This window comes from Macadamia integrifolia, chromosome 1 (assembly GCF_013358625.1).
Source record: "Macadamia integrifolia cultivar HAES 741 chromosome 1, SCU_Mint_v3, whole genome shotgun sequence".
NCBI lineage: Eukaryota > Viridiplantae > Streptophyta > Magnoliopsida > Proteales > Proteaceae > Macadamia > Macadamia integrifolia.
In genome coordinates this window covers 20191840-20198789 of record NC_056557.1, presented here as the reverse complement: position 1 = coordinate 20198789, position 6950 = coordinate 20191840, and the positions used below count along the sequence as shown (strand labels likewise).

The following is a 6950-nucleotide window of genomic DNA, read 5'->3' as shown; positions in this document are numbered from 1 at the left end:
GGATAAGGCGTTAGTCTCCACTGCTTCTCTGTGTGCGTAGAATACCCAAATTGACCCCTTTAATGACCATCTCCTAAGGTTTGTTTGTTTTTCCTAGTGAGCCCAGTATGATCCAAGAAGGGCTGGACTTTAGGTTATTTCCTACATAGGTGAGTCCATAAACTCCCCCAACCCAACCCAACCCAACTTTGAGCATGTTTAGACTTTACCACCAAACCAAGCCAACCTCCTACACTGTTTAGATTGGATCCGACTCCTCTCTTGAGTGCCCATTGCTCAAGTCTTGCCCATAGTTATCTAGACGAGTACCACGTGTCTAGACAAGGATCCAACGGTTCTCAATGCCTCGCTTTTCGTGCCTTTGTCAGTACCTCGTTTGCCATGCTTTTTTTAAAGCGTTGGATCTTCACCTGGATACATCGTGCTTGTTCAGGTAGCTGTGGGCCAACTTGGGCGATGGGCGCTTAGGAGAAGAGCGAACTACATTTCATTACCCCACTTTGGAGGGGTTCTTGCTTTGCAACATCGGCAAGTGACATGGCCGATTGTTAAATAGATTATTCGCTAGTCAAATTTCAGATCCTAATTTAGTTAAATACTCCCCCATAGTCCCACCATGTATTGGAATGCAATCCCTTGTATATTCATACATACCGAATAATTGTACGCTCTCTCATAGCCCAGATTTTTTGAAGTTCTAATTTGTCAGTTGGAAAAAAATTTGGGTTAAATTTTGCTATGTTAGCAAGGACCTTGATGATAATAAATTAGATTTCTGTAATTTTTTGTGTATTGAGAAGTATTCACTATTTAGAGAGGTATAAATACAAGAGGGAATACCTTATACAAAGTAAGGGAATACGCTATCAAGGAGGGCTGATTATACAAGATCATGATGAGTATACAAGGAAGGTTGAGTTATTGAGAAATAAAGTAATACTGTGACCGCACGGGTCCTGTGTAGCTACGGGTCGATTACAGGGAGGTGAGTTCTATGGAAAATTCAGTTTTAACCTAGGCAGAATGTACTAGCTAGTGGGCTTGTTACAAATTAAATAAGCTAAACTAACAATGGTGAAAGGCACGAATTAATTATAGAGTTAAATTAAACATGTAATAATAAAGTGAATTAAAGATTAAGGCAAGAATGATTAATTAACCTAAAATTATGCAAGCATCAGAGAAGTGTGAAATTATGATGTGGAGAAACACTTAGGAATTAGAATCCACCATGAGATTTAAGAACAATCTACAAACAATCTAGCCCTATATCACATGCTTGAATAGGTCAATAGGAAATATGGATTTTTAAATCTAACATGTCCCGTGAGTTATTCAACACATACATAGCATTAGATTATAAGCAAGGCTGTATTAGAAGTTGGCAATTACACATACGAAAGGTAATCACTGATATACATAATTTTGACTTTGCAATAGGGTTTTGATTACAAGAAATTAAGAAAATGGGCATCAATTGCTTATAAGTTACTCATCATCTCATGTTTTCATTCAATCCCAAGTTGCGAGATTTAGATAACTATGGGGATGAGGAAAGATGAAGAACAACTAGAAGATGGACAAGACATTATATGAAATTAAAAAGAATAAAAATAAATACTTTATTGAATATGTACTACAAAATCTCAGCTTAAGAACTTCAAACTTCATCTTAAATCTTTACTTACAACTCAAGAGAAAAGAAAAAGCTCATAAGAAAAATCTCTCTAAAAACTTTTGTTATTCTCAAGTTGTGAATTAGGTCATTATATATAGGCTAAGGAGAGTGTGTTAGAAGTAGTTTAGGAAAAAGAGAAATATTTAGAAGATGAGGACAAAGAGAGTTAGAAACCAAATAGGAAAGAGAATACTTGTAAGAGAAGAAAGAAAGAAAGAAAGAGAAAACCAGAGGAAACAGGAATGGAAAGAGAGTGTTGCATATAAGAGAGAGGAAAGAGATTATAAAATTAATTTAAAAATTCTAAAATTCAACTTAACCCAAGAAATTTTTTGAATATATCTCTCCATCTTCACCTTAGATTGACTCAAACTAAGAATTAAAGATGCATCATTTTAAATTATGAACGCAATGAGCCCAATATAAAATAGGAAAATTTACCGTGCCACCCCTTAGAGAATGCCACAATTATAAGACCACCCTCTCTGTTTCACCAAATTATACTCAGATCCCCTACCGTCAGTCACTATTAAGGAATATACCTTATTTGCTGATGTTAGTAATTATATTTTATTTTAAATATCAAACTGACCTTATCAAATATGAAGTACCAAAAATACCCTTACAATAAGTTAATATTTCTTTACCCAAATCGATAGGTTTTGGATCCCATTCCAAGACCTAAATTACATTTCTCCCAAATCGCCATTGTTGGACCACCGACGATCGTTCATAGCAGTGGCAGCAGCAACAACGATGGACGACGATCTTGCGGTGATCCGCAGGACCTCGCTGCGACCAATAGGACGTTGCGGCAACTAGGCGAAACCCCTCTGATATAGTCATTCGTGTGTTTCTTCTCTCTCTAGTTGATCAAGTTCAAAGTAGCTTTCAGCCAAGTTATTTGCGTTTCTTCTCTGCAGGCGGAAACCAGCACTATGCAACCGGAGCTCGTTGTAATCGCTAGAGTTGCAGCTTTAGTTTTTAGACTGAAGTCCTCCCAGGTCGGGCGGAGTATTGGGAAAACGTTTAAGAGAAGGTTTGTTTCTTTTATTTGGTTGATCTTTGTTCAATGGTCTTGAATTATTCTGTTTTGTTACTCTTGAATATACTGATATACTGCAAGGGTTATAGTTGCAATGCTTATGCTAATTGGTTCCTCTATGTCGTCTATTATGGTTTTAACATTATAGTTGCAGTGCGTATGCTAATTGTGTCATCTATGTCCTCTGTTATGGTTTTAATGTTTGATTGTTTTATATGGAAATTAGTTCTAGTTTGAGAAGTATTCATATGTAATTTTTGTTCATGTCAAGAGCTTAGACTTTTCAATGTATCTCTTTTCTTTTATTCTTTCTTTCAGTGTGGCTTTCTTCCTTTCTTTACCTACAAGGTACTGTTATTCCATTATGGGATTAAACTAGAACATGGCCATGGGAGGATACAATCATACAAGAATCTCTTAATTCTTTTTGTTAGGCTACAAGATTCTAAAACTAGAATGTGTGGACTTATCTCTCACAGGCTATATTTGCCAAAACCAGAAAGTGGAGAATGGAAATGGTTCTTGGTGGACCCTCCTTTTGAGAGTTGGACTGGACAGACCATGATGGCATTGGGTCATTTAAGGGGCCATATTTAGATTAAAAAAAAAAAAAAATTCTTGAGTGAATTGAGTAGTTTGAATTAGACTGGACAACCCTTGAAACAAATGTAGTTGATGAATGGGGGACCCTAAATGGACCCAACTCATTTTATATTACAAGAAGCTTGGAATCCTAGCCAATTGGATCTTAGATTCTACTGGTTGAGAGTGTATCCTCTTCAATGATACATTGCAAATTCATTTTAATACCCATTTCTTGATAACGTGTCGTATATATTAATATTTCTTTCTTTCTTTTGTTTTTATTTTTTTATTTTTTACTAGGGGGTGCATGTCAAACATCGATAGAGAGGAAGCTCTAGGTGGCACCTTTGGGTTCTTTAATATCTTGTTTATTCTTTATACTCTGGTTCACTATTGTTTATTTTTTGTTTTAAACCCTTTATTGATATGGGTTCCTTTTATGCTTACTTTTGCTTCTGGTCTTACTTATGATTTAGGCTCTTCATTTCTTGGCTTTCATTTGTAGGATGGATTTATTTACAATGTATTACCATTATGAAGGGAAGATTGATAATAAGCTAATTGATAGAGAGAAATATGGATACTTTGACTTCTTGTGTGATGTTTATAGTACAGTATTGGGCCACATTCCAAATGGGAAGCCTATCAAGTTTTCTAGTCAAGTTGTACTGCTAGGTGATATAGAGAAGATTGATATATGGAATGATGAGTCTCTAATGCAAGTGTTCTCCATATTTGAATAGGCGAGGATCATCGTACTCTATGTATCAAATGTTAGGGTAATTGGCAGTGTTTCAGTTGCAAAGATTGAAAAATGAAAGGACTAGGGTCACTGCTGTTTGTGCGGAGGATGGTTGTGAGTGGAGGATTCATGCTTCCCATACTGAAGATAAAGTGAATTTTATGGTTAAGTCATTTAATCCTATGCATACCTGCTCTAAAAGGAAAGAGAAAAACCTGGATGCAACCTCAAGATGGATAAGTCTTCTTTAGTAATATGTCAAAGATACAAGCTTGAGGGTCAAAATAAGAGATCATGTGAGGGTGGTGCCATTAAAAGGAAGAGAAAACGATCATCTAGACAGACCATACAGGTACTGTTTTCATGAATCAAAACATCTCTAACTGTTTTCACTATGTTCACATTAATGAATGCATTTCTTTGTTTTTCTTGTGTGGTAGAATCAAAATATAGTGGGCATTCAGACTGATGTCAATGTCTCTCAAAGGATTAGATCACATAATGAAGCAACTGACCAAATGTATAGTGTTTAAGCAAGGAGAAGAGCAAGAATGGCAGCAACTAGTGCAAGGAGACGTGAAAATGAGCAATGAAGTTGCAAATCAAGGATTAATTTTGGATAATGAGGGGATTTTAGGTTATATAACAGTGATTTTTTTTTGGGGGGGGGGCATAGTTTTATGTATTAGGTTAGATGCTACTTTAATTTGTTTTTTAGAGCAGATGCTTCTTTACTTGGTATCCTTATTATATTGTACATGTCACGTCTCTAGCAACTCGTGCAAGGAGATGTGAAAAGGAAGCAATGAAGTTGCAAATCAAGGATTAATTTTGGATAATAAGAGAATTTTAGGTTATATAACAGTGAATTTTTTTTTTTTTGGTGGGGGGCATAGTTTTATGTATTAGGTTAGATGCTACTTTAGTTTGTTTCTTTGGAGAACAGATGCTTCTTTACTTGGTATCCCTACTATATTGTACAAGTCAATTGTTTTTTGATATCCTACTAGTATGTTTGATTCATCAAATGGGATGATGTAAATTGTAATGTTTGAATAAGTGAAATGAATATGAGATTCTTGATATGGAGTAGTTCCATGATGTTCACTTTTTTGTTAATTTGGACCAATGAAATGAATATGGGATTTTATCCCTTTTTGATATGGAACAGGTCCACTATGTTCATTTTTTGGTTAATTCTGAACAGGTGATATGTCCCTTTTTGTTTTGGGTGAAACATATATGAGATTCAGGAGATTTGGAAAATGAGAACTTCATTTATACATGTTTCTATCTACTGTTGGATTGTACAGGAAGAACCCATTTCTGAGTTGTGAGGTAAGAGATTTTACATTTTGAAGATAAGTCGCCTTCACAACCTTTTAGCTGGACGATTAGGGATTCTAAGCTCTCTTCTTCTTGCTAACTACATAACTCTTTCTTATTTTCTCACATAGTTCCTTGTTCCTTGTTCTGTCTCTCTACTTTTCTTATTCTCTAGCCACTTTTACAGGTTCTGCTGCTATTGGTTTACAAGATTGCAAAACAGATTCAACCGTTCACTCCATCTTGCCAAGTTTTCGTTATTGTTCATCTCGTTAAGAACTTCTATACATCAGGTATAAGGCTCCTTCATAGCCATATTTTATGTTTGATCTTTTTTAGTACATACATCCCATACATATTTTATGGAACTCTATGATGTCCACATGCATATCTAAAAAAAAACATCCTTCTATTACAATTCAGAAACTGCCATATAGGTAGAAAAATTCATACAATAATGGCATCAGTCTTTTTTTCAAAAAATAACAAATTTTCCTATCAAATTTAAATCTAATCTTTTAAGTCTACCTTGTTCATTGCTTCTAGAACTTCTCTCATCATCCTTGTCTTGTCCTTAGATTTTTTAATTACAATGTTCAAATATCATTTGATATGGTCTGATGAAGAGGAAGGAGATGATGAAGTTGAGGTTTCCGAACATTGGGGCCGAGGTGGAGTCTGATCAATGTTGGAGCTTGTGCTTGAATTTAGTATCCATTCGAACATTCGACATGCTTGGCTTCCAACCTGAAAGACAATCAGAATGATATTTTAAGAACTTAAGGAAATAAATACTGGTATGTTAATTGTACCAAAAAGTCCGAAATTCATACCCTATTTGATTGCGGACAACACCAAAAGTATCAACCATAATTAGCACTTGTCTTCATAGTTCTTACTTTACACCGGCCTTTTTTCACCCTTAAAAATCCTAAGTTGGTCAACCCACATGAAGAATGGGCAGTTCATTGGACATTTGAAAATTTTTCTTCCAACATGTGATCCTGACTTTGATGTGAAAATTGATCATTCTTTTACCACACACATCACATGTAGCAATGACGCATCCAAGCACCCTTGACATCATATCTACATTTATATTGGCACCAAGAGAAAGTTAAGAATTCAATTACATGTCTACAAATATTAAATTGGAATACAAATTGTATTGAGACTAGATATCCTATATCAAGTGATTTCTCCTTCCATGAGCATCATGTGTCATATTCTGTGAGGAAAGACATCAAACACTGCTTTGATTGGGTATTATATATCTCACACATCTATGTGCAAGTGTTAGCTCTTTTAGATAAGTACAAGACTTTGGACTTTGCTAATATATTCTTCATTTGCTTTCCTCTATCTACTATAAGACAAGTGGGAATATGTGCAAAAGCAATGAGTAATTTTAGGTAATGAACCAGCCATGACCACTAATCCAGTAAGAAACTATGAGACATCCATATTAAACTAAAAAAAAAAAAAAAAAAAAAAAATGGTCCAACACTTATTATCAACTCAAGGAAATGATTGATCTCATCAAAGTTTTATGGAGAACGATCACCGTAGAGACT

General features: G+C 35.1%; 1 protein-coding gene across 1 annotated transcript in view; it reads left to right on the top strand.

Annotated features, from left to right (window-relative positions):
- Window positions 1-5563: 5563 nt before the first annotated feature.
- The window catches only part of LOC122076590 (casparian strip membrane protein 3-like), an 8680-nt gene continuing 7293 nt past the window's right edge, over window positions 5564-6950 (top strand). The window contains exon 1 of the mRNA XM_042641984.1: window positions 5564-5669. The gene's annotated coding sequence lies outside the window, so the exon portion shown is untranslated. The remainder of the gene's footprint in view (window positions 5670-6950) is intronic.